The 27,828-nt window shown below is 42.5% G+C and overlaps 1 long non-coding RNA gene and 1 other non-coding gene across 3 annotated transcripts in view; one reads left to right on the forward strand and one right to left on the reverse strand.

Moving 5' to 3' along the window:
- The window catches only part of LOC132541715 (uncharacterized), a 77,528-nt gene that overhangs the window by 34,482 nt on the left and 15,218 nt on the right, over positions 1-27,828 (reverse strand). Inside the window, exons 3-4 of one of the 2 annotated variants that reach the window (XR_009552813.1) lie at positions 18,461-18,568; positions 13,612-13,825 (exon numbers count right to left, since the gene is read on the reverse strand). The exons of the other annotated variant lie outside the window; for it this stretch is intronic. This is a non-coding gene — a long non-coding RNA (uncharacterized LOC132541715). Of the gene's footprint in view, positions 1-13,611; positions 13,826-18,460; positions 18,569-27,828 lie in introns of those variants that run through there. 2 annotated transcript variants of the gene reach the window in all.
- LOC132542325 (small nucleolar RNA SNORA38) lies at positions 137-231 on the forward strand. Its single transcript, XR_009553413.1, has one exon. It is a non-coding gene; the product is annotated as a small nucleolar RNA SNORA38 (small nucleolar RNA).

Raw genomic sequence — 27,828 nt, forward strand, 5'->3', positions numbered from 1 at the left:
AAAGAGGAAGAGGAAGAAGAAGAAGAAGAAGAAGTAGAAGAAGAAGAAGAAGAAGAAGAAGAAGAAGAAGAAGAAGAAGAAGAAGAAGAAGAAGAGGAGGAGGAGGAGGAGGAGGAGGAGGAGGAGGAAAGGGTAAATAGAAAGAAAGAACTGGAGGTAAAGAAATGTGGACTTGGAGAAATCTGGGGCCAGTTTGTTCCCTGCAGACTCAAGATCAACTTTCCCACAAAGACACATGTAGTATTGTGAATTCTCAACAGGATTTCAAATATTTTCAAGGACAAAGAAAGTGGATGATTTCAAAGAGAAGCTTAGTAGGAAGACACTGAGGATGTCTCATTGAAGCGCAGGATATAGGAGGATGTCCAATCTTCCATATGAGACTATTTTCCATCTTCTGATTAAAAATAAAAAGATGAGTAAGTGGTAGCACATCTAGTAGAGTGCACACATTACTATAGAGAACAAAACTTAGAAACCAGGGAGTGTCTCACTTAGTAGAGTGTCCATGTTACCATTAAAGAGGACCTGGTTTCAAGTCCCTGTTCCCACCTGCAAGAGGGAACTTCATGAGCAGTAGAGCAGTGCTGTAGGTGACTCTCCTCATTATCTCTCCTCCCTGTCTCTCTCTGTCTCTTAATTCTATCAGAAATGAAAGAAAGAAAGAAAGAAAGAAAGAAAGAAAGAAAGAAAGGAAAAAGAAGGAAGGAAAGGAAGGAAGGAAATGGAAGGAAGGAAGGAGAAAAAAGTGAAAGGAAGGAGGAAAGAGAGAAAAAAGGAAGGAAAGAAAGAGAAAGGAGAGAGAAAGAAAGAGGAAGGGAGGGAGGGAGGGGAGGATAGGCCTCTGAAATAGTGGCGCTATACAGGAACCAATTCCCACTGATAACTCTGGTGCCAAAAAAAATTTTTTTTTAATATTCTATGGTTAGTTAGCTACAACACTGTCTTCTAGAAATATTTCCTGAGTGCTTCTGTATGCCCCACACTCTGTGCTGTGTGCTGTGTGTTGTAAGGTGGAGCAGGACAAGACAAGTCCCCACTCTCAGAGAGCTCACAGCCCAGCAGGGCAGACAGTCTGTCTTCAGAGACATTTCTCAACCATTCATGCCATCTCCAGATGCTGAGGGAGGCCAACAGGAAAACGGAGGGGTCTGCTTCCACCTGAGTGACTGTTAATGAGACCAGGATGAGCAGCCTGATATCAGGGGGCAAGGGGCAAAGCCCCCTGCACTGAGAGAAACACAGCAAGCAGCCGACTGCTCTGTTGGGATGGCCAGATAAGGTGTCTGGAGGTTTTAAGCAAACTCATGACAAAGTCAGGTTTGGGTCATGAAAAGAGCATCCCAAGCAGTGGACTCACTAATTTCAGCACCAACCATCCACCCTACCTCATCCCTCCTCTGGCAAAGGAGGAGTTAGCTGAGTGTCATTTCAGGCCACCAAAGTTCGTGGGCAACAGTATGAGGACTGCATTTGTCATGGGTAACAGGCTAGCTCCAGCTTGGATTCTTAGGAAATACCAAAATAACAAGAAGCCATAGTGGCCTAATTCAGCCAGAGAAATTGGGAGGTTTTAATCAGAAACATCACAGAAAGGAAACCTTAACCCAAACCATCTCTGCTAGCTGAAGATTCAGTGTCACTTTCAAAATCTTTTAAAAACAATTCTCTGTACACTAAGTAGTCAATTGTCGTAGTTAAACAAATACAGGCTGGTAATTCTTCATCCTGGACCTATATCTCCTTTAGTAAAAATAACTGGAATACCGGTTCCTATTATCTTTCTGTGGATTTATGCATAATTAAACATTGTTTTCCAATAAAGAGCTAATGATGGGGACCAGGCAGTGGCACCATTAGTTGAGTGCATGTGTTACCATGTGCAAGGACCTGAGTTCAAGCCCCCAGTCTCCACATGCAGTGGGGGAGCTTTATAAGTGGTGAAATGATGCTGCAGATATCTCTCTCCATTTCCCCTCCACTTCTCTCAATTTCTCTCTTTCCTAACAAGTAAAAGAGATAAAGAAATTTTTTAAGGAAATTTAAAAAAAGGTTAAAGATAATCCCAGAGCTCTTAGATGCAATAGTGTCCATTCTTAGCCACCACTCTCTTCCCTGGGTTCTGCCTCCAGTAGGTGCCTCATCTACAGCTTATAAAAAGCACAGGAAGGAGGGAAAGCTATGTTTGGATCAGGGCAGCCAAGTAACTAGTGGGCAGGTCCTACCCCTGTCTCCAGTGTGGGGCAATGACAAATGTCTAAAACCTCAGGAACCCTGCAGGGGACATCCAGACCTGCTACACCTATGAACCCCCCACCCCCACCACCAGCACATTCCAACAAGGTCCTAAACCCTCCAGTCTCTACCACCTTGTCATAAGAGTTGACACACATACACTGTTTGGTATGAACACCTGAGGTATCATTTTTAACAGGACCAACTGAAGGTAATTGACAGACCTAAACTCTGGTCCCAACTCTGTCCCTGCCAGCTGAGTGACCTTGGGCAAGGTCCTATTTTAAATTATTATTTTATTGTGTATGTTTTAAGAGAGACAGCAATTGAGAGGGAAGGGGGAGATAGAGAGGAAAAGAAAAAGAGACATCTGCAGGCAGGAAAGACACCTGAAAACCTGCTTCACTGCTTGTGAAGCTTCCTGCCTGCATGTGGGGACCAGAGGCTTAAGCCAGGGGCGTAAACCTGGATCCCTGTGAATGGGCATGTGTGTGCTCAACCAGGTGTGCAACCATCCAGTCCCTTTGGGCAGAGTTCTTCATTTCACTGGTGGTTAGTATCCTCTCCAAGCAAATGGAGTAAATGACCACACAACACACACTTTGTCAGTCATCAGCTGTGAGGACTGGAGCATGATGGGTGAAGAGAGGGAATCTGTGAGTTAGACCCACATGATTCATTAGGTTCACTGTCATCTTGGGTCTGGCTATGAAGCAGCTTGGGTTCAAAAAGAACAGACATGAAAGGAGAATAAAATGAAAAATGTGAGAACCTTGGGAATGTCCTCAAGCCCAAAGGCAGGCGATTTGTAAGCCACTGTGGTCTCCCCTGGGCTCAGAAGCTCACACACACTGGGATAACATTGGAGGCTCCCTCTGGGCCAGACACACCACAGGATCATCTCCTAAGAGCAACAGGAGGCAGTTATTCTCACTGCCCCACTTGACATAAATGGAACCCAAGATTAGAAGGTTATGTCCTAGCTGGGCATCTCTCTCTCCCATATGAGCATTAGCCCCTATTCTGTATGGCCATGTGAAGGGACAAGAAAGCTCTAGGGGAATGCCCACAAGGCTGACTTATCCTTTAGGAACCAGACCCATACTTTCAGAGCTCCATGAAAATATTTCCATCTCTCTCCCCCCACCTCTCTTCCCCCTCTCTCCCTCCCTCCCTCCAGGGTTATTGCTGAGGCTCTGTGCCTGCACCATGAATCCACTATTCCTGGAGGCTATATTTTCCCTTTTGTTGCCCTTGTTGTTTTATCGTTGTTGTGGTTATTATTGTTGTTGTCACTGATGTTGTCATTGTTGGATAGACAGAGAGAAATGGAGAGAGGAGGGGAAGACAGAGAGGGGGAGAGAAAGATAGACACCTGCAGATCTGCTTCATCACTTGTGAAGCGACCCCCCTGCAGGTAGGGTAAACCAAGATTCTTACGCGGGTCCTTGTGCTTTGTGCTACCTGTGCTTAACCCGCTGCACTACTACCATCCCCCTCTCTTTCTTTTTTAAAAGCAGATTTGGGGGGCTAGGTGGTAATGCAGTGGGTTAAGCACACATGGCGCAAAGCCCAAGGACCCGCGTACGGATACTGGTTCAAGCCCCTGGCTCCCCACCTGCAGGGGGTTCACTTCACAAGCGGTGCTGCAGGTGTCTATCTCCCCCTCTCTGTCTTCCCATCCTCTCTCGATTTCTCTCTGTTCTATCCATCAACAATGACAGCAATAACAACAACAGTAGTAAAAACAACAAGGGCAACAAAAGAGAAAAAAATAGCCTCCAGGAGCAGTGGATTTGTAGTTCAGGCACCGAGCCCCAGCAATAACACTGGAGATAATAATAATAATAATAATAAAGCAGATTTGATATTTGTCCTCTATTCTCAGTGAGGAAGGATGAGACAAGAGAAAGAGACCAGAGCACTGCTCAGATCTGGTATAAGGTAGTGCCAAGGGACTGAACTTGGGGCCTCTGGGGCTTTCTATATGCAAGTTGGTGCTTTAATAGGCTTAGTTATCTCCCCAGCCCTTAATTTATTTTCATATTAGAATCACAGTTGAGAAGGTGGCTCAGCAGTAGATCTGCTACACGTATGAGGTAGCAACTCTGATCCCTGGCACTGCATGTGTACTATGGTTCCCTTCTCTCTCTGTGTCTCTACATCTAGCTCTCTCTCCTTTCTTTCTATTTTTCTCCCCCCCATACAAATAAATATATAAACATAAAATACAATTAGAAGTTGTATAAAATGATCATAAGTACATAATCACAAATCCAACTTCAATTCATCTTTGTGTCAATGTAAAATATATGTTTTAATATTTGTTTATGGAGAAAGGGGTCCATAAAGGTGAAAAAATCATACATGGCCCTGGTGCCTCATAATTCTGTCCTATATGAGAAAAAGAGGCCTGAAATTCCCTCCCCTAACTCCCCACCTCCTGGAGTCCCCTTGGCCCAGGCTGGGGGGAGGGGAGGGGAGTTAGGGCACGAAGTCCTGTCTGCTGAGGCTGAGGCTGAGGCCAAGACCACCCTGGCTTGGCCAGGGGAGCCCTGCCTCTCCACTGTCCTGTGTCCTGCCCCCCACCATAGCAGCCCAGGCAGAAGAAGGGTGTGTTCTGATTCCTGGCAAAGCCCAACTTCCTGTTTTTCTCTAGTGGACGAGGTCACACTGCTGCTGGAAAGCAACACAGCACCAGCTATGGGTAATGCTGATGGGCCAGGCAGTGGAAGGAGGAGGGGAAGGCAGGCAGGCATGAACTAGATGCTTGAATCCCCTTCTCCCCACAGATTCCCACAGACCTTGGAGGAATCCTCATCCTGAGCCCTTTTGGGTTCAAAAAGAAGAATCCCTGTGGTCATTTGTGACCCCCATGTCTCATTTTAACTTGGGTTGACCCTGGACATGAACAGGAAGTGACAGGGGACTGGGCCTCTCACCTCCAGCAAAAGCAAGCCAGGACATGAACTCCAGGGTTTATGGGATATAGATGAATAAACTAAGAGCTTAGTACTAGGGTAGGTGGTCAAGAAATACAAGCTGGATGGACAAATGACTTCATGTGGGAGTGGAGGGTGGTTGGTAATGGGAGCAGAAGGGAGAAGGGGGACCAGAAGGGGCAGAAACAGCCACACCTGCCATGCAGAATATAGACCCCTATGTTGTTCACGGGGTAATACCAGGAGCTAACTCTGCTAGAGCATGTCCTGTGTGATTTGAGCATTGTTCCAGATGTCTTAGTTATATGATTCATTGCTACTAGCAATCCCATAGTCTGTTATCATCACTCCTGCTCTATAGACAAGTAAACTGAGGCACAAAGGAATCAAGATGGCCTGAGGTTACACAAATAAAAGCCCTCTGGTCTCAGGACTTTGCTATTAACCATTGTGTTTTCCTGCCTCTCAGTGTAATGCCCTTTCCTTCTTTCTTTTTTTCTTTCTTTCTTTCTTTCTTTCTTTCTTTCTTTCTTTCTTTCTTCCTTTCTCCCTATAAAAACTTTTAGTGTGGTGGCAAGGAATGAAGCCAGGGCCTTGCACATGCATGATATCACTAAGCCACCTTTCCAGAGGAAGAAAGGAAGCTATTCGGAACCCCTAATTCATTATGAAACAGCAGGAGGACCAGAAAATACAAAACACACACACACACACACACACACACACACCTGCCTCTATTTTATTTGATAGAACAGAGAAAGATTGAGAGGAGAGATAGAGAAGAGAGAGAGAGACCTGCAGCACTGCTTTACCACTCACGAAGCTTTACTCTTACAGGTGGCTGCCTTAGCTTTTGATTCCACTTGAGTGCCTTTCCTCCTCCCTTGACTACACTTCTTCATGAGACTTCATTCATTTTTCCACTGACTTTTACAAAACCCACTGAGCGCTCTCTATGCATGGGGCCCAATGCAGGGCACTGAAACACAGAAGTGAGTACAGTCCACCTGTCTGTCCTCTAGGAGTTGCTGTTAAAAGAAGTGGCAGGTATGTGACTACTGTGATGTGTAACATGAGTAGGTGAGAGTACACAGCTTCATTGGCTTTCATTTTAGCAAGTGTTCCCCTGCACTGATATTGGGTGGAGAGTGGAAAAGGGATTCTTGAATTTGTCTGTAGACTCTAATCCCAGTCACTTAATGTCCTCACCCCACCCACCTCCACTGCTGCTCCTATTCCATCAGCCTCCCTGCTTCTGCTGAAAATTTTCAGCCCTATGGCCCAAGCCAGGCTTGTTGTCCTCCAACATGTCAACCACCTACGACCAAGAAAGTGACCCAGCAAGAGCAAGGGCATGCTTGAAACCTAGATTCCATCCCCAATACCACGTATGAAGAACAGTGCTAGGGAGTCCGGTGGTGGCGCAGCGGGTTAAACGCATGTAGCGCGAAGCACAAGGACAGTGTAAGGATCCCGGTTTGAGCCCCCGGCTCCCCACCTGCAGGGGAGTCGCTTCACGGGCAGTGAAGCAGGTCTGCAGGTGTCTATCTTTCTCTCCCCATCTGTCTTCCCCTCCTCTCTCCATTTCTCTCTGTCCTATCCACCAACAACGACATCAATAACAACAGTTTAAAAAAAAGAACAGTGCTGTCATGTCTCTCTCACTCTCAATTTCAATTTCTCTCATTAAATCAATAAACAAATCTTCACAATGATAAATATCAAAAAATGGTTGCAGAGTGAGGCATTCCTTCCTAGGCAAGGGTCATTTTTAAAAGACAGTCTTGGGGCTGGGTGGTGGCTCACCAGGTTGAGCACATGCATTATCATGCTCAAGGATTTGGGTTCAAGTCTCTAGTCCCCACTTGAAGGAGGGAAGCTTCATGAGTAGTGGAGTAGTGCTGTAGATGTATATGGTTTGTTCTTCATTTTTTATATGTGATTAATAGTAGGTGACAAGATTGCAAAGGTATCTCTCTTTTCTTCTCTATATCCCCCTCCCTTTTCAACGTCTCTGTTCCATCAAATTAAAAAGAAAGTAAATAAATATTAAATTTATTTAAAAGAAAGAGTCTTCTAGAGGCAGTGGTCTGGGTTTGATGGTCTACTACAGATGAGGTGAGCAGGAAACTGGGTAACACATGGGAAGAGAGCCTGTCTGTGAGACTCACCCAGCTTCTTGTCCAACAGGCAGGCTGAGACTACTCTCAGCTAAGTTCTCAGAAGACCCAAGCTGGCTCGCAAAGGAAATTTGGAGCCAGTCTACAGCACTTGGTCATACCCAGGAGAGCTGTTAGGTCCAATTGCCTCTCTGCCCACCCTCAGCTTCCCATTCTCATCTCCTGTCAGGCAGAGGAGGCTCTGGCTACTGTGGGAAGTTCACACACAAAGCAGAATTCCAGGAACTCCAGTCCAAGCACTGACTCCTGGCTGTTTTCTCAGTTCCTTTTAACTTCTTAAAGGTCTCTGGTCCCAGGAGCTCAGGCTCCATGGCCTTCCAGAGAGCATCCTGAGCCTCTGAGCTGCCCCCCTCCCCCACAGTTACACTTCTCTCTCAGCAGCTTCTGAGAATCCTAGAAGGTCACTGCTGGAAAGGACCGTATAAATAGCGAAAGAGGAAGCTGAGAGGGTTCAACTCAGGGAGATGGCCTCTATCTAATGTTTCCCACCTGACATGCTGTATCTTCTTTGTCCCTAGCTTTCAGAAGTAAAGCTATTAATTAAGCCCTAAGGGGTGTGTATGTTGTTGTTGTTGTTTTTTTTTTGAGAAATCATCACAAATGTTTTTTTTAGAGCAATTGACATTAACAACTTCATTTTTGTGTACCTAACCCTTGTTATAAGGTGATTATATGAAAATATTTAACTATTCAAGAAGAGGAGAGAGGTGTTGCAAAACCCAGGCTATGCAGGGGAGAGGTAGAGGGCTTCCCATTCCATAGCAGTAGTGGAGGATGAAGGATGAAGAGCATGTGGAGAGATTCAGTGCCAAGTGATGAGAAGATTATGCAGAAGAGACTCTAGGCAAAGCTAGTTTCGACTGCTTTAGGAATCCAGGATGGGGATTGTGTTAACCTAATTTGTTCTGTGATTATGATGATGCAACAGGTTTGGGTAAATGTTGATAAATGCACTACAACCCCCACCCCACTCACCTCTCCCTGCCTGGAATCACAGAGAAGTTAGAATTGGATGGATTATATCTTGCCTTCAAGCAAAATGTCTGTGTATTTATTTATCTATTTATTTTTTTCAGGAAATTTTTTTTTCAAGCACCAGTTTCAGATCCTGATGAAACAACTGTAATTAAAGTATATCTGCCTGCCTCCATGGAGTATACAATCCAAAAGGGACAACAGCAGCACAGTAGCATGGGACAAAATGCACTAGTGAGGGACCTATCAGTAAGACTAGATTAAGACTTCTGTGAGAAAGGAAGTCAAACCAACATCAAATCCATAGGGTTTACAGTCAGCAATATTTATACACCTTTCCCATATTTGGGAGCTATTCTCTTCCCTGATCCAGCTTTCTGGTCCTTTTTCCAGCCATCACATCATCTCCCCAGACAATAACTTGGATCCACCTTCATAACAGATTTCAGGCTCCTGAGGGGAGGGGGGTGGAACTAGTATAGCCACAGGCCCTTTGGAATATAACTAAAATATGCCTACTAGCTATCTATAAAACGGAGACACCCCCCCCCCCAACTCTTCATCTGCACTATTCTAGCCTTTAGGTTCATGATTGGTCAACAAATTGTTTGGCTTTATAATGTTAACTCTCTTTGTAGCCACCAGGTTCCAGATGCTAGCATGATGCCAGCCAGACTTCCTTGGACAGACAACCCCACCAATGTGTCCTGGAGCTCCAATTCCCCAGAGCCCTGCCCCACTAGGGAAAGAGAGAGACAGGCTGGGAGTATGGATCGACCTGCCAATGCCCATGTTCAGTGGGGAAGCAATAACAGAAGCCAGACCTCCCACCTTCTGCTTCCCACAATGACCTTGGGTCTATACTCCCAAAGGGTTAAAGAATAGGAAAGCTATCAGGGGAGGGGATGGGATACGGAGTTCTGGTGGTAGGAATTGTCTGGAGTTGTACCCCTCTTATCCTATGGTTTTGTCAGTGTTTTCTTTTTATAAATATAAATAAATAAATAAATAATCAACCTAGACCATGACAAAAAAAATTTTTTAGGGAGTCGGGCGGTAGTCAGCGGATTAAGCACAGATGGCACAAAGAGCAGGGACCTGCTTAAGAATCCCGATTGAAGCCCCATGCTCCCCTGGGGAGTCGCTTCACAAGCATTGAAGCAGGTCTGCAAGTGTCTATCTTTCTCTCATGCTCTCTTGTCTTCCCCTCTTCTTTCCATTTCTCTCTGTCCTATCTAACAACAGTGACATCAACAACAACAACAATAATAACTACAACTACAATACAAAACAACAAGGGCAACAAAAAGGAAAATAAACAAATTTTTAAAAAATTAAAAAAAAATTTTTCAGGGGCCAGGCTGTAGCGCACGAGGTGAAGCGCACATAGTGTGAAACTCAAGGAACCACGCAAGAAATCCCAGCTTCCCACCTACAGGGGGGTCACTTTGCAGGTGGTGAAGCAGATCTGCAGGTGTCTATCTTTCTCTCCTCCTCTCTATCTTCTCCTCCTCTCTCAATTTCTCTCTGTTCTATCCAACAACAGTAGGAACAAGAATAATAACATCAATAACAATGGAAAAGAGTTGGCCACCACGAGCAGTGGATTCATGGAGCCGGCACTGAGCCCCAGTGATAACCCTGGAAGCAAAAAAAAAATTTTTTTTTTCTTACATCTTAAGTATCAGTAACTATCCCAAACATGTGCCAGAGGCAGCTGGGAGAGTTGATTGTACACATCATACTACTTTACATTCAATTATGTCATAGAATCTTGAAATTAGTCCCTATGAAAGCATCATGGAAATTGTCAGATGCTATAAAAATGAGGATCTTTCCTTCAGAGAAACCAGTTGCTAAAAACAGTTACCATCACCCCACCAAAGATAATTAAGAAAAACAAAAGCTCTTTCAGTGTCCAAAAAAAAAAAAAATTCAAATATTGGAAAACACCTGAGCTCAAGTACTCATAAAATGATTAAATCAGTGCCTGGTACAAGGTAGGTAGGTCCTCAGTAGTTCATTATCAGCTATTAGCTCCACTGGATTCCAGAGCTCAAGAATTTAACTACTAATGATGGTCTTACTTTTTGTTGTTTCTCACTGCCCCATCTTTGACTGAAGGCTTGTCCCCATAACCCCTCCTTACCCTTCCATTCAACCTAGCCCCTCTTATCTTCCACCACAAAGTTCTGAATTTGAGGTGCCACTCACTCTGGGTCCCTAGAGGCAGCTGGTTGTCACCACCGAAGACCAATGCCACCACTTACTTAGCATCAAAAGCACATCTGTGAAGCACACTGTTGTTTACAATTGCAGCCAGCAAACTAATTATTTGTGTCCTAGGCTAATAAACTGTGGAATATTACAAGCCAATTGGTGGTTGTGGGCATCATACACAAGCTCTGGCTTTGAGATCTCTGTGAAGATCTCCTCACTACTTGGGTTTGGTTGCTTCACCAATATTATATTTTAAGAGAAGCACTGAGCAAGCTTCAGTCAGGTTGTGAGATGACTAAAGACTCAGCACAAATGCCCCATGGCAGAGGCATCACCAAGTATATCTAGAGCCAGCAATGACAAAGAAGCCAGGGAATCTGGGGAATTCAAGCAAAAGAGAGTTCCCAAGTGAATGAAAATCAGTAATAGTTCATTAAAACAAATTTGGGGGGTGGGGAAGGAGGCCAAACAAGTAGAAAAACTTTCATGATCAGAAGATCAGTGACATCTACGCTGAGTAACTACCAAGAAAATAATAAATGATTAGCAAATAAGAGGCCTAGGAAGAAATATGGAGGCAAGTCCATTTTATCACCAAATGTGAGTGAGGATATGAAAATAAACACCCAGTACAGTATACAGAGCTTCACCTTTTCTCTTCAATTTGTTTACATCTGCAATTTCCTAACCTCATTTGAATATCACCTTCATGAGTTTTGTCTACATCTAAATTCCATCTATGTTATTATTTTCTTAACATTCTCTAAATCAACTCTTTTTTTTTCCAAACTGAGACTATGTTGAAAGGAGCCTTAATATTTTGACTGTAGGTGGGAAACTAATATCATTTCCTATGTAAAAATCCAATCAAAGATAAAAGCTGTTAATCTCTAGCTAGGCCCTGTGGTCTCCCAAAGACTCTTATCCTGAGACCAACACTGTCTCAGTCTATATGGGATTAGAAAAGAACAGAGAGAAGTGTTAAAGATATTTGGCAGTGGGCCTAAAGGTGATGCAGTAGATAAAGCATTGGACTCAGAAGCATGGGGTCCCAAGTTCAACACCCAGTACTGCATATGCCAGAGTGAAGCTCTGGTTCTCTCTCTCTCTATCTCTCTCTCTGTCTCTTTCTCTGTCTCTCTCTCTGTCTCTCTCTCTCTTTCTGTGTGTGTTTGTGTGTGTGTCTGTCTGTCTGTCTGTCTGACTGTCTCCTTCTCCTCTTCATTAACAAATAAATCTTTAACTAGAGTTGTTGTATTGTACCAAAGTAAAAGACTCTGGGGTGGAGGGGGAAGGTTCATGTTCTGGAACATGATAGCAGAAGACCTAGTGGGGGTTGTATTATTATGTGGAAAACTGGAAACTGTTATGCATGTACAAAATAGCATATTTACTGTAGACTGTAAAACATTAAACCCCAATAAATAAATCTAAAAAAAAGAAATCTTTAAAAAGAAAAAATGTTTTCGACGGGCTGGCTTCACGGGTGGGTAACAGACGACCAGGGACTCATGGTTGAGCTGTAGGCAATATCTCATGCAGAACGCAGCACAATCTAAGCCGAGCTAAGCTAAACTAAAAACTACAAACAATCTTGTCCTTATAAATATACTAGCCCAGTAGGGTGGGAACAGGATGGACGCAGAGAGGGTGGAGAGAAAAGTGACTGGTGAAAATCAGGGTATGACAAGGAGACGGGGCGGAGCAGGCAAGAATTCTACCACTGAACCACCAATGCCCTGGAGGGAGGGTGGTGCTTGTTAACAGAGGTTATGTAAATAGAATGAAGTGGTTATGTAAATAGAATAGTGTTAAGCAGGGGGATTAAACTAATGAAACAGAAGGGGTTTTTAGAAGCATACCAACAAAAAAAGATATATAGTGACTTTTTCCTTGACTGAATAAAAGGATAGACAGCAGAAGTCAGGCAGTACTGCAGCAGGTTAAGCTCAGGTGGTGCAAAGTGCAAGGACTGGCGTGAGGATCCTGGTTCAGGCCCCCAGCTCCCCACCTGCAGGTGAGTTTCTTCACAAGTGGTGAAGCAGGTCTGAAGGTGTCTCTCGTTCTCTCCCCCGTCTTCCCCTCCTCTCTCCATTTCTCTCTGTCCTATCCAACAACAATGACATCAGTGACAATAACAGTAATAACTACAACAATAAAGCAGCAAGGGCAACAAAAGGGAATAAATAAATATTTTATAAAGAAGCGTTGACAGAAAGTGTGGCCCATATCTAAAGATTTATTCAAGACTATTCTCTACTCAAAGGAAAGCTCCATGATACAAAGACTGGGCCTATTGTGTTCAAGTGCTTTACCCCCAGTATCTAGAATTATCCTGGTGGATAGCAAAATCTCAGTAAACATTCACTGAATGCATGAATTAATTAATATGCAAAATGAAATTTCTAGTACAAGAATATGTATTGCAACTTGAGTGTATGTGTGTAGCATCAAACACAGATCCTCATATATGTGTTCTACTCCCAGTTCTAATGATAAATCCTTATATTAAGAAATGGTTAGAAACAGGTACACTCATCATTAGAATATTAAATTTTACTGAAATAAGATAAAGTTTTCAAAAAGTCAGGAAGTGGGGAACCCAGGAAAGCTCCATGGGTATGGCCTGGCTTTAGTAAAAGCACTCCTCACTCCTGTCTCTACATCTAATCTCGGAATCTCCACACCTGGATTTTCCCTACACTAATTTGAACCTCTTTCATGTTAATTGACTGAAACATATCTTGGTCCTGATACAGCCCATCACAGTCACGTAGTCCTTGATTGACGTTTCCGGCAGGCTCTCCAGCCCAGCACTCCATGCCTCCCTTTCCACAACTTTTTCCAGGATAGCTTCCCTTTCTCAGAAAATAGGAGTGGTGTTCTCAACCACATAGGACCTGGGCCACAGACATATCTTTCTTAACTGTTTCCTGTTTTACACAATCCTTAAAATCAAGAGTTTGCAATATATTAAAGCTTTTGACAATATGATTTTATTCAGAGGCCATTTTTCATTGTTGGGAATACTCGAGTAGGATACATTCTACAAAGTTCACTATTCCTAGAAGGATGGCAGGTAACAGAAACACCAACACAATGAGGGGACCTGGAGACCAGAAGTGGGTAATTCTTGGCTGTCTGACAATTCAATTAAGCTTTAGGAAATTAAGAATCCATATGGATTTCTGTTCTGTCCTCAGAGAGTGGGGTTTTCATGCTCATGCTCAGATTTCGTTTCTTCACTTCCTGGCAGTGTGTCAACATTCCAGACTGAAGAAGATGGTAAGGTAAAGGGCAAAAGACAAAAGGGCATGTGCAGGCTGGATTTTAGTCTCTGTAACAAGTTTCTCCCAAAGCCCTACCCAGAGACTTCCAAGTGCATCTCACTGGCTGGTATTTGTCACATGACCACTCTAGCTTCAGGGGGCCTGGGAAAGCCTTTAAAATTAAGGAGATCAGGGGCTGGCAGATGGCAAACCCTGTAGAGCACACACATTACCATGCACAAAGACCTGGGTTCGAGCCCTGAGCCACATGGGTTTCATGAGGGTAAAGCTTCATGAACTGTGGAGCAGTGCTATAGTGTTTATCCTTCTCTCTCCCTTCTCTCTTTCTTTATTTCTCTGTCTCTTACCCCCTACGTAGAGGAAGGAAAAGAAAAAGTGGTGACAAGAATAGTGGAATTGTACAGGCACTGAGCCCCACTGATTACCCTGGTGGCAAAACAAAAAACAAAATCTTGAACTAAGCAGGTCACTACTATGATCAAATTAAAACTCAATCCTTGTTCTCCTCCTCCTCCTTTTTCTTCTTCTTTTTTTTTTTGTTGTTGTTGTTGCCTCTAGGGTTATTGCTGGGGCTTGGTGCCTGTGAATCTACTGTTCCTGGTGGCCATATTTTTTCCCATTGCTGTTGTTTCATCTTTTTTCGATGGAGACAGAGGCAGTGTGTGTGTGTGTGTGTGTGTGTGTGTGTGTGTGTGTGTGTGTGTGTAAGATACCATAGCACCAAAGTTTCCTTCAGTGAGGTAGAGGTCAGGTCAAACCTGAGTAGCATACCTGGCAAAGCAGTGCACTATCCAAGTGATCTACTTTGTTGGCCCTAGAATTCAATCTTAAAAGGACAGACATAGCAACCCAGGTCTGAGGTTCAGGGTTTAATCCCTATAGGTCAGAGCTGAGTAGTACTCTAGTTAAAATAAAATAATTTTCTATACAGCTATCAAGAACAATGAACCCACCTTCTCTGACCCATCTTAGCAGAGCTAGAAGGAATTATGTTAAGTGAGCTAAGTCAGAAAGATAAAGATGAGTATGGAATGACCCCACTCATCAACAGAAGTTGAGAAAGAAGATCTGAAAGGAAAACTAAAAATAGGATCTGACTAAATTGAAAGTAGGGCACCAAAGTAAAAACCCTGTGGTGAGGGGTCGACATGCGGCTTCGTAGGCCGGTGGGGGGTGGGGGTGGGTGGGTGGGATGGGACACAGTCTTTTGGTGGTGGGAATGGTGTTTATGTACACTCCTAGTAAAGTGTAGTCATATAAATCACTAGTTAATTAATATGAGAGGGGGAAAATTAATTGTATGTCTCGAAGTTTTTAAAACACAGACTGACTCTTCTTAATATATAGACTGAGTATTTGATATGCGGACTCTCTCAAAAGCCTAGACCAAGTAGATCAGAGGCAACCAGTGGCACAGCTATTTACAAGATACTGGGTACTATACAGCAAACCCTAACAAAAGGACTTTTCAAAGTTAACCCAATTACCAAATAATGTGATGATAACATTAACTATCCATTGTCTTTTTGAACCCTAAGACAGCAGGAACCTCACATCTCCACTAAAGAGCCTATATTTCCCCCAGTCCTGGAACCTTAGGATAGAGCCCACTTTCCTGCATGCCTCTCCCAATCCATATCAAATAATATTGCATTAGCTGATCGCAACCTAATCAACACAACGACTGATACCTCAACATGCATCACTTCAGACTGTGTCCAGAGATGTCAGGCATGGAATGATAACCCTTCAACTTCATTACTCGGGTGAGACCTTTCCTTTCATAGCATTCTCTAATTCCATCCCAGGTGGATCACTTTCTAACAAAGTCCCAAAACCTAGATATAGACCAGGTTCTGTGAGAAAGAGCATATGTTCACACGTATCCATAAACTAGTGCAAAATATATACCTGAAAGCAGTACACTAGAGTTTGCAGTGAGTACCCCCCCCCAACACTTCCTCTCCACTATTCCAACCTTTGGGTCCATGATTGCTCAACAATTTGTTTGGCTTTGTATGTTAACTCTCTTTTCAGTCACCAGGTTCCAGATGCCATCAGGATGCTAGCCAGGCTTCCTTGGACTGAAGACCCCACCAATGTGTCCTGGAGCTCCGTTTCCCCAGAGACCCACCCTACTAGGGAAAGAGAGAGGCAGACTGGGAGTATGGACTGACCAGTCAACGTCCATGTTCAGCGGAGAAGCAACTACAGAAGCCAGACCTTCCACCTTCTGCAACTCACAACAACCCTGGGTCCATGCTCCCAGAGGGATAGAGAATGGGAAAGCTATCAGGGGAGGGGATGGAATATGGAGATTGGGTGGTGGGAATTGTGTGGAGTTGTACCCTTTCTACCCTATGGTTTTGTTCATTTGTCCTTTCTTAAATAAAAAATAAATTAAAATAAATAAAATAATTTTGAATGATTCATTTATGCTATAATATGTCAGAATTAAAATAAATTATTGAAATAAAGAAAAGATAACCCATGAGTAAACAAAACTAAAATCTTGTTAGTTATGTCAATGCATACCTTATCCACCCTAATAGACAAGGGAAGGGCACAAAAAGATATATTTTATTCATTTTTAAATATTTATTTTGTTAGAGAGTGAGGATGAGACAAGAGCATTGTTCTGTCATAGTGCAGCACCGTGCATGGAACCTCAGGACCACAGGTGTGCTCAGATGTGTTTTACCCATTAAGCCAACTCCCCAGTTATTTAAAAAAGAAAAACTAACTTTTCTTTCTTGTGAAAGGACAAAGAGCATGGCTTCACCATACATGATGTTCTGTCTTGGTTTTGTGTTGCTTGTTGTCATGCGGTGCTGGGAATTGAGCCCGGGATCGCATGCCTGCAAGACCTGTTCTCCTTCCCAGGTTCCACTCATTGCACAACTTTCACACTACTAGCAAAATAGCTGAAATTGGGGGAACAATTGGAGAGTAAGGCTGACCAGAAACAGAATCTGAAAAGCTACTCAGTAGCTGGCAGTAGGGAGTCACAACAGGGCCTTAAATGACTTCACAACCACATTCACTAAATACCAACTCGCTGTCTGGTGAATAGGCTGATCTCAAGATGCTTACATTTGTCAGAAGAGATAAGGCAGGCAGTTAAGTGGGAAATGTGCTGTTTAGAGATGAGGTATTACATCAGGGCCTGCAGGCCTGGGTGTGACAGGCGGGTGTATTTCATTCTGTGATCCCTACATCACTACACAGCCAGTTGACTTGAGAAAATGGTGAGCTGCACAGAAGAATGTCTGCAAGGAGGTTGTGAAGAGAAAGAGGGAAAAAAAAAAAAGGGAAAAGATGAGCTGGGGCTGGATTATAAGGATCCTGAGAACGAGATAACAATATAGCACTTTATCAGTAGATCTTGGGGAGCCACTGAAAGGTATGATCAGGGTTGGGTGGTGGCACACCTGACTGAGTACATACAATACAGTACAAAAGGACCCAGGTTAAGATTAAGAGACTCCAATTTCATCACTAAATCCCCCACTTTCTTACACTTTGTCCCTCATAGCTTTCAGAAGCCCCTGGTCCCACCTGTAGGGGGGAACTTTCACAAGTAGTGAAACAGTGCTACTACAAGTGTCTCTATCCCTCTCTATCTTCCCCTTCCCTCTCAGTTTCTCCCTGTTTCTATCCAAGATGAAAGAGAGAGAAAGAGGGGAGAGAGAGGGAGTGCGGACGGAGAGAAAGAGAAAGAAAAGTCATAGTAGGGGAAGCCTCACAGGGAGAGGTCTTGATGTTGCTGTTCCTTTTGGTTTTCCATAGAAATTCCTTTTCTGACAGAAGGATGAATATGGGATGATCTCACTCACAGGCAGAAGAGAAAACACTGTATAACTTGGACCGGAATTATTCAGAAGAGAAAACACTGTATAACTTGGACCGGAATTGGTGTATTGCACCAAAGTAAAAGACTCTGTGGCAGGTGTGGAGAGAGTTCAGGTCCTGGAACATGATGGCAGAGGACCTAGTGGGGGTTGTATTGTTATGAGGAAAACTGGGAAATGTTATGCATGTACAAACTATTGTATTTACTATTGACTCTAAAACATTAATTCCCCAATAAAGAAAAAAAAAAAAAAACACAGGAAAGGAACCAAACAAAAGAAACTAAGGCACGATCAAGAGCAGGGGAAATAGCAATAGTTGTACAAAAAGATTTTTTTTTAATTTTGCACCTCCAGGGTTATTGCTGGGGCTCGGTGCCTGCACTATGAATCCACTGCTCCTGGAGGTCATTTTTCTCCTTTTGTTGCCCTTGTTGTTGTGGTTATTGTTGTTGTTGTTGGATAGGACAGAGAGAAATGGAAAGAGGAGGGGAAGACAGAGAGGGGGAGAGAAAGATAGACCCTGCAGACCTGCTTCACTGCCTATGAACTGACCCCCCTGCGGGTGGGGAACGGGAGGGAGGGCTAGAACTGGGAGCTCGAACCAGGATCCCTACACTAGTCCTTGCGCTTTGAGCCACATGTGCTTAACCCGCTGCTCTACTGCCAGGCCCCCCTACAAAAATATTTTAACAGGCTGGGAGTATGGATCAACCGCCAATGCTCATATCCTGCGGAGAAGCAATTACAGAAGCCAGAACTCATACCTTCTGCACCCCAAAAAATTTTGGCTCATACTCCCAGAGGGGAAGAAATGTTAGGAGAAGATGACCAGAAGATGACCAGAGGGCTCTGAAGTACAACTCCATTAGGACCTGGAGAGAGAAGAGGAAAAGAGGAAGGACATGGTCAGAGGGTAGATAGCATAATGGTTATGCAAACAGACTCTCTTGCCTGAAGTTCCAAAGTCCCAGGTTCAGTACACACACACACACACACACACAACCGCACTGCCATAAGCCAGAGCTGAACAGTGAAGAAGAAAGAGAAGAAGTAGAAGACAACTCAGAAATAGTAATAGGTGTGTATGTGACTTGAAGGGAAGAGAGTAAGAGATCATAGGGGGGAAAAGAGTAGGGGCAAATATATATAAATATAGACAGATAGTTATAGAAATGATAGTCAAACTTAGGAGAACTACTGTAGCTTCCAATGGAGGGAATGGGGATACAGAACTGTGGTAGTGTGAATAGTGCAGAATTATACCTGTTAGCTTATAATTTTGTAAATTAATATTAAGTCACTAAAAAAAAAAAAACTTTCATGCCTGAGTCTCCAAACGTCCCTGGTTTAACCCCCAGCACCTCCATAAACCAGAGATGAGCAATGCTTTGGTTTCAAAAGAGAGAGAGAGAGAGAGAGAGGTGGGGGAAAGAAAAGAAAAAAAGAAAGAGGTGGGGGTAGATAGCATAATGGTTATGCAAAGAGATTCTCATGTCTGAGGCTCCAAGGTCCCAGGTTCAATCCTCTGCACCACCATAAACCAGAGCTGAGCAGTGCTCTGGGGAAAAATAAATAAATAAAGAGAAAAAGAGAGAGAGAAAAAGGTATAGAAAAAAAAAGAAGAAAGGAGAGAAAAAAGTTATGATCAAGGGAGTGACAGAAAAGAAAATGGCAGGATAGGAAGGAAAATTACAAGAAGCAAGAGAAACTGATGAGGCATCACAAGAGCTTTGACAAGAGTAAGGAATGAAGGAAAGCCAGGCATAAAGTTTATTCTGGAGACACAATCAACATGGGTTGGGGTGAGATGCCAAAAGGATGTACTGAAGACTCCTGTGGTGGGTAGAGGTGTTGTCGATGGAGCGAGGTGGGCCAGGAGCCTATGTAGACCTGGAGATGCTCTATGGGCCCTGGAAACTCTGGTTTGTTTGGAGCTCAGGATTAAGGTCAGAGCTGGAGGGCCTAATCTAAAAGTCAACAGCAAAAAGGACAATTGAGGGGACCTAGGAGGTACCAAGCTCTTTCCAGAACCTCTCTCCTCCACTGGCTTCTCACCTAAGAAGCAGCACCCCAATCTAAGCCCACCCTGTTCTCTACCCACAATCTACAACCTGTTATTTTCTCTTTGCATAACCATTATGCTATCTCCTGCCCTGATTTATTTTCTCATTATTGAACCTGACTGTATTTTGCTCATCTCTCCTGGCTCCCCATACCCTTGCCTTGCTGTAGCCAATCCCCCACTATTTCTCACCTGGTTTATTATAAAGCCTCCCCTCCCCCAACCATCTCACACTGGAGACAGAAATACTCTGAAACTCTATTTCAGAAAGGCTGTCTTTTCTCTAGCCCAGTTTACTAAGCATGGTCTATAGAGAATTCCACAATCTGGACCACAGCCTGCAGGGCCAGGTTATCTCTCTCTTCTCAGTTCTTGTATCTCACACGGAACTCCTTAAATATGCTTCGACATTTTCCTTGTCTCCATGCCTTGGCACATGTTATTCTTTCTGCCAGAATGTTCTTCCCACTTCATACACCTGGCTCACTGCTAGTATACATGGCAGTAGCTGACTCAAACATTAACTCCTCCAGGAAGCCTTTTAAGATAGCTTATAGATCCTCTTATCTCATCCAGGTATTCCTTCCTTTTTTAAAAAATTTATTTATTTATAAAATGGAAACACTGACAAGACCATAGGACAAGAGGGGTACAATTCCACATAGTTTCTGCCACCAGAGCTCCATATCCCATCCTCTACCCTGATAGCTTTCCTATTCTTTAACCACATGGGAGTATGGACCCAGGATCATTATGGGGTGCAGAAGGTGGAAGGTCTGGCTTCTGTAATTGCTTCCCCGCTGAGCATGGGTGTTGGCAGACAGGTTGATCCATACTCCCAGCCTGTATAGAGGATTTGTATTTTAACTTAGGAGATGATGAACTGTCACACTGAATATTTAGAGTTTTACCTTAAACACTCAGTTACTTTAATGAATTGATTTTACCTCTTCTCGTAAGAATGTAGCTTCAAAGTTACAATTTAACCGTTAAGTTAATGTTTACCAAACTTGAAACACGCATATTAAACATAGTTTATAACACACAGGAGGAGAAAAACTTGTAAATAAGACATATCATTTCAAATGCGAATTTAGATCTACTGTCATAGTTGAACCATCTTTACTCACACAGTTTAAGACTAAACATTTCATATTTATATCAAGACTTAAAAAAGAAATCAAAAAGGGAAATGAACAATTTTTGGACTGTTTCTGGACGTCTCCAGCAACCATGGCTGCGCCCAGCCGTTTTATATAAAGTCAGTTAACTTTCAGAGTACTCTGAGCACAATGGGTTGTACAAAAATTTTGGTCACTCAACTCACTCAATTTTTTTTTTTACTCACTCACTCACTCACAAAACACAACTGGCCAGTCATAGCATAAGACATTCGGGGGGGGGGGGAAGAGTTCTGTGAATCAGATTTTTTTAGATTCTGCCATGCTGTATTATGGATCCTGGGGTGCATCCTGCAGCCAGTCTTCTTGCAGTGTTTCTTGTTCTTCAGGGATATCAGCGCCATCATGTGGGTATTGCCGGACATGGCAGGCAGGAACCCAAACAGGCTTGGAGTAATTTTGTGGAAAAATGCATGCAAAACCCCTCCCCATAGTCAACAGGGGGTCAGGTCCTTTCCAAATTTTATCAAGTGGGTCTTTCCATTTGACTGTAATAGCTGGGAGGGTGGGTGGTGTTTGCCAATGAAGAATAATAGGAGGTTGGTCTGAGTTTTTGTAAATGTTACAGAGATTTAATGTAGTTAAGGCTTTTGCCAGCTGGATATTGGGGGGGTACATTTCCCCTTTTTCTTTATTTAATTGAGCCTTAAGAGTTTGATGGGCCCTCTCAACAATGCCTTGTCCCTGTGGATTATACGGAATGCCTGTAGTATGAGTAATGTTCCAGAGGGAACAAAAATCTTTAAATTGTTTGCTGGTAAAAGCAGGTCCATTATCCGTTTTAAGTTGAAGAGGTAAGTCCATTACAACAAAACAAGAGAGCATATGGCTTATAAGCTTTTTTGAGTTTTCTTCAGTCTGAGCTGTAGCCCACATAAACTTAGAGAAGGTATCAATTGAGACGAACACATATTTTTGTTTGCCAAAGTTGGGTATGTGGGTAAAATCAATTTGCCAAAAAGTGAGATTCGACTTCCGGAGGTGGAGCTACGAGCAGCAGATCGCTTTCTCTCCTCTGCTCTCTTCTCCTCTCCCGGATCAACTAGGAATACCAAAGGAGACCACCCGGACCGAAACAAGACAGGACTAGAATGACCACAGGAACCCAGTAAATCACCCGTGAGTACAAACACATGTGGCTGGTGACAGAGAGGAGAGAGGGGCCTAAGGAGAGATTAAGTGACTGCTACAGATCAACAGTTTATCAGTGGAGACACCACCTCCAGTCTGCTCCACAACAAGGGGAGAGCTGAAGGGAGGAAAGGACTCCCCAGAGACTCACCAAGTGCAACTCTGAGTCTCCATTGCTACTACCCTCAGAATCTGGAGCAGCAACAGGGAGGGACACCAGGGGACAGAGATCTAACCGGGAAACTCAGGAGAAGACCTATACCTCGGTGGCATAGCTGAGGGGCTGTGAAAGTCTCTTTGCATAACCACTAGATTATCTCTGCCACACCCTGCTTTATCTCTTGGTCAGGAGTCAGTGATTAAGCTAAGAAGCCTATTGATAGTTTAAAAGCCCTCAGGCTCCCATAGCCTACAGGGAAGGAAAAAAAGAGGCTTTTATACCACTGAGCTCCAACTCAGGGATTAAAAAAACTGTTAACTTCCACCACGGTAAACCCTTTAATTAAATTACTTAGACACAAGTCAATCCAGGCAATAGTGATCAATTATTTGAAAAGTACTGATAAAGGGAACTCATAACATAATATATAAAATGGTTAAAACAACAAGAAAAAATATTGGAGACTCGAACCAGGACAAGAGTCCAGCTTAAAGTCCTCCAGAGGGTGAAGCACAAAACAATGAGTTCAACATCCAAACATTAGCTAAGGAAATAATAACAGGAGTGAGTAAAGAATTTGAAAAAATTGTAATCAGAAATGCAGGAACAACAAATGAGAATATGGAAGAAAATTCTAATAATCTCATGGTTATTAGAGAGCTGAAAGCTGAAATCGCTGAGCTAAGAAGGCAACTAGCTGAACAAGCTAAAACAGTATCAGAGCAGGGCAACAAAATAGATGAACTCCAGAAAGCAGTAGAGGGCAGAGAGAATAGAATCTATGAGGCTGAAGACAGAATTAGCAAGATTGAGGATGAATTAGAGACAACTAAAAAAGAAGTAAGAGATCTCAAAAAGAGATTAAGAGATGCTGAAAACAACAACAGAGTCCTATGGGATGACTTCAAAAGAAACAATATACGCATTATTGGCTTACCAGAGGAAGAAAGAGAAGGAGAGGAAGAAAGCATTTTCCAGGCCATAATAGCTGAAAATTTCTCTAGTCTAGACAACACCAAAGACATAAAAATTCCAGAAGCCCAGAAGGTCCCAAACAGAATTAACCCAGACCTAAAGACACGAAGACATGTCATACTGATAATGGAATGGAATAAGGATAAAGAAAGGATCCTCAAGGCTGCAAAAGAAAAACAAAGAGTCACCTACAAAGGAAAACCCATAAGATTAGCAGCAGACTTCTCCATACAAACACTACAGGCCAGAAGAGAATGGCAAGATATCTATCAAGTGCTCAATGAGAAAGGCTTTCAGCCAAGAATACTATATCCTGCTAGACTGTCAGACTAGATGGAAGCATCAAAACCTTCTCAGACAAGCAACAGTTGAAGGAAGCAACCATCACCAAGCCTGCCCTGAAAGAAGTTCTGAAAGGTCTCCTATAAACAACCAGACCACCACAAATAGGACATATATCAAAACACTCTAAAACTCTACAAGAATGGCATTAAAATATCTTCAATCTTTGATATCAATAAATGTGAATGGCCTGAATTCACCTATTAAAAGACACAGAGTAGGAAGACGGATCAGAAAACACAACCGAACAATATGTTGTCTACAGGAAACTCACCTATCTCAACAAGACAAACACAGACTTAAAGTGAAAGGATGGAAAACTATCATACAAGCCAATGGCCCACAAAAAAGGGCAGGAACAGCTATTCTCATATCTGACATGATAGACTTTAAAATAGATAAGATTAAAAAAGATAGGAATGGACACTACTTAATGCTCAGAGGATCAGTCAATCAAGAGGACTCAACAATTATTAACATCTATGCACCCAATGAGAAGCCATCTAAATACACCAAACTTCTACTGAAAGAGCTACAGCAATATATTAACAGTAACACAATCATAGTAGGGGACTTCAACACCCCACTATCTCAACTTGACAGATCATTCAGGAAGAAAATCAGTAAAGACATAAGGGAGCTAAATGAAGAGATAGATAAACTAGAAATATTGGACATTTTCAGAGTCATTCATCCCAAGAAACTGGAATACACATTTTACTCAAATCCACATGGATCATTCTCAAGGATAGACCATATGTTAGGCCACAAAGACAGCATCAGCCAATTCAAGAGCACTGAAATAATCCCAAGCATCTTCTCAGACCACAGTGGAAAGAAACTAACACATAACAATCAACAAAAGATTAGTAATAGTCCAAAAATGTGGAAGCTCAACAGTGCACTTCTTAACAACCTCTGGGTCAAAGAGGAAATCAAGGAAGAAATCAAAATGTTTCGAGACTTCAATGAAAAAGAAAACACAAGCTATCAAAATATTTGGGACACAGCTAAGGCAGTACTGAGAGGGAAGTTCATAGTTATACAAGCACACATTAGGAAACAAGAAAAAGCACAAATAAACAGCCTGATTGCACATCTTAAAGACCTAGAAGAAGAACAACAAAGGAATCCTAAAGCAACCAGAAGGACAGACATCACTAAAGTTAGGGCAGAAATAAATAACACTGAGAATAAGAAAACCATACAAAAGATCAATGAAAGTAAATGTTGGTTCTTCGAAAGAGTAAACAAAATCGACAAACCTTTAGCCAGACTCACAAAACAAAAAAGGGAGAAGACCCAAATAAATCGGATAGTAAATGAAAGAGGAGATATCACAACAGACACTGCAGAAATTCAACATATCATGCGAGGCTTCTATGAACAACTATATGCCACCAAGCTAGAGAACCTGGAAGAAATGACTGATTTCCTAGATAACTACCAACTTCCAAAACTAAGTAAAAAGGAAGTGGATAACATGAACAGGCCCATCACAGCTAATGAAATTGAAACAGTTATCAAAAATCTTCCCAAAAATAAAAGTCCTGGACCAGATGGTTTTACAAATGAATTCTACAAAACTTTCAAAGAAGAACTAATACCTCTACTTTTAAAAGTCTTCCAGAAGACTGAAGACACTGGAATACTCCCTGCCAGCTTCTATGAAGCCAACATCACCCTGATACCAAAAGCAGACAGGAACACAACCAAAAAAGAAAACTACAGACCAATATCTCTGATGAACATAGTTGCGAAAATATTGAACAAAATTCTAGCCAACTGGATACAGCAGTATATCAAAAAGATTGTTCATCATGACCAAGTGGGGTTTATCCCAGGCATGCAAGGTTGGTTTAATATACGTAAATCAATCAATGTGATCCACCACATCAACAAAAGCAAGACCAAAACCACATGGTCATATCAATAGATGCAGAGAAAGCCTTTGACAAAATACAACATCCCTTTATGATCAAAACACTACAAAAAATGGGAATAGATGGAAAATTCCTGAAGATAGTGGAGTCTATATATAGCAAACCTACAGCCAACATCATACTCAATGGTGAAAAACTGGAAGCATTTCCCCTCAGATCAGGTACTAGACAGGGCTGCCCACTATCACCATTACTATTCAACATAGTGTTGGAAGTTCTTGCCATAGCAATCAGGCAGGAGCAAGGAATTAAAGGCATACAGATTGGAAGAGAAGAAGTCAAACTCTCCTTATTTGCAGATGACATGATAGTATACATGGAAAAACCTAAGGAATCCAGCAAGAAGCTTTTGGAAATCATCAGGCAATACAGTAATGTGTCAGGCTATAAAATTAACATTCAAAAGTCAGTGGCATTCCTCTATGTAAACACTAAGTTAGAAGAAATTGAAATCCAGAAATCAGTTCCTTTTTCTATAGCAACAAAAACAATAAAATATCTAGGAGTATGTTGTTTTCGACAGGTTATGTTGTTTTCAATGGGCTGGCTTCACGGGCGGGTAACAGATGACCAGGGACTCATGGTTGAGTTGTAGGCAGTATCTCTTTATTCATGCAGGACGCAGCGCAATCTAAGCTGAGCTGAGCTAAACTAAAGGTACTGTAAAACTCACAATGCTGTCTTTATATATACTTGCGAAGTAGGGTGGAAACAGGATGTGACATAGAGAGGGTGGAGAGAAAAGTGACTGGTGAAAATCAGAGTGTGACAAAGAGGGGGCAGAGCAGGCGAGAATCCTATCACTGAACCACAAATGCCCTGGAGGGAGGGTGGAACTTGTTAACAGTGGTTATGTATATAGAATGAAGTGGTTATGTAAATAGAATAGTGTTAAGCAGGGGGGATTTAAACCAAATGAAACAGAAAGGGTCTCATGCATACCAACAGGAGTAAACCTAACCAAAGAAGTGAAAGACTTGTATACTGAAAATTACGAGTCACTACTCAAAGAAATTGAAAAAGACACAAAGAAGTGGAAAGATATTCCATGTTCATCGGTTGGAAGAATTAACATCAACAAAATGAATATATTACCCAGAGCCATCTACAAATTTAATGCTATCCCCATCAAGATCCCAAGAACATTTTTTAGGAGAATATAAAAAATGCTACAAATGTTTATCTGGAACCAGAAAAGACCTAGAATTGACAAAACAATCTTGAGAAAAAAGAAAAGAACCGGAGGCATCACACTCCCAGATCTCAAACTGTATTATAGGGCCATTGTCATCAAAACTGCTTGGTACTGGAACATGAACAGAAACATTGACCAGTGGAATAGAATTGAGAGCCCAGAAATGAGGCCCCACACGTATGGACATCTAATCTTTGACAAAGGGGCCCAGACTATTACATGGGGAAAGCAGAGTCTCTTCAACAAATGGTGTTAGAAACAATGGGTTGAAACATGCAGAAGAATGAAACTGAATCACTGTATTTCACCAAATACAAAAGTAAATTCCAAGTGGATCAAGGAATTGGATGTTAGACCACAAACTATCAGATACTTAGAGGAAAATATTGGCAGAACTTTTTTTTGCATAAATTTTAAAGACATCTTCAATGAAACGAATCCAATTACAAAGAACACTAAGGCAAGTATAAACCTATGGGACTACATCAAATTAAAAAGCTTCTTCAGAGCAAAAGAAACCACTACCCAAACCAAGAGACCCCTCACAGAATGGGAGAAGATCTTTACATGCCATACATCAGATAAGAGTTTAATAACCAACATATATAAAGAGCTTGCCAGACTCAACAACAAGACAACAAATAACCCCATCCAAACATGGGGGGAGGACTTGGACAGAATATTCACCACAGAAGAGATCCAAAAGGCCGAGAAACACATGAAAAAATGCTCCAAGTCTCTGATTGTCAGAGAAATGCAAATCAAGACAACAATGAGATATCACTTCACTCCTGTGAGAATGTCATACATCAGAAAAGGTAACAGCAGCAAATGCTGGAAAGGGTGTGGGGTCAAAGGAACCCTCCTACACTGCTGGTGGGAATGTCAATTGGTCCAACCTCTGTGGAGAACAGTCTGGAGAACTCTCAGAAGGCTAGAAATGGACCTACCCTATGACCCTGCAATTCCCCTCCTGGAGATATATCCTAAGGAACTCAACACATCCATCCAAAAAGATCTGTGTACACATATGTTCTTCGCAGCACAATTTGTAATAGCCAAAACCTGGAAGCAACCCAGGTGTCCAACAACAGATGAGTGGTTGAGCAAGTTGTGGTATATATACTCAATGGAATACTACTC

This window comes from Erinaceus europaeus, chromosome 12, assembly GCF_950295315.1.
Source record: "Erinaceus europaeus chromosome 12, mEriEur2.1, whole genome shotgun sequence".
NCBI classification, from domain to species: Eukaryota; Metazoa; Chordata; class Mammalia; order Eulipotyphla; family Erinaceidae; genus Erinaceus; species Erinaceus europaeus.